Source organism: Clupea harengus, chromosome 12 (assembly GCF_900700415.2).
Source record: "Clupea harengus chromosome 12, Ch_v2.0.2, whole genome shotgun sequence".
NCBI lineage: Eukaryota > Metazoa > Chordata > Actinopteri > Clupeiformes > Clupeidae > Clupea > Clupea harengus.
This window is the reverse complement of record NC_045163.1, coordinates 23799431-23800466: the sequence shown is the minus strand read 5'-3', so window position 1 is coordinate 23800466 and position 1036 is coordinate 23799431.

Here is a 1036-nt window from a genome sequence, read left to right as displayed (position 1 = left end):
AAACATAGTTAAGAACCATTTAAAAGAAAGAACCATTTTGGCCTAAGAAGTATGTGAAAGTTGACCTGGGTCATTTTATTTTTTTCATAAAACCTGCAGTTGTCTATAAGTGATGCGTAAATCTGTAAGGACCTTGGGCAGTAGCCTTGTTCAGAAACTTAATCAGATAATTGATTTAATGTCATGTTGTCGTGTTAATACATATATTGCATTGATGGTAATGCTTTCCCTTGGCTTTGTTTAATTGCCTGATATGCGAGACCATATAACTATCACGTGGATAGGCTGCAGTGGAAGGGCTCAGTACAGACATAGGCAAGTTCACATAATAGTTAATGGCCTGAGTAAGATTGCAATCACCTATCCGGTCGCTAATGGCAATACTAATGTTCCCCTCACTATTCAGATTAGCTGCAAATCCACCAGTCTGTTTGCCTCCCCTTTAGTATGATCACTTTCCTTGGCCGCTGTTTTGATCTTGGGGCTCTATCTGATTCACCACAGAGGAGAGAGAGTGTGTGTGTGTGTGTGTGTGTGTGTGTGTGTGTGTGTGTGTGTGTGTGTGTGTGTGTGGCGTGAGGTGGCACGGCCAGCGTCCTCAGGCAGCAGCTGGCACCTGCCTGGCAAGTCTCCCATCTCACCAGGCAACACAACATGACGCACGTCGCCACGGCAACGGCAGCCGGTTCTGATCACCGGGTTTGATAGAGGAATTCAGGCGACCCCCTTCTCCACCGGGCTCTGATTCACCTCCTCCACCGTAGGAGTTAGAACCCTACGTGTCCGCCTGATGTAATGGGATTAGAACTGATCTGAACGGCGACAAGGAACGAACAATAAGGAATCACAAGGTGTACATGCCACACCGCGTGCAACACTGGGGAACTTGAGGTACAATTAACAGTGAACTTCTCAGAGTTCCGATTTATAAACTGCCATGGGTACAATTCATTTTTGATCATATATTAGCTCATTGGGTCTCGACACTTATACCTTGCTACTAATTATTCAATGACACTTACACCTTGCTACTAAT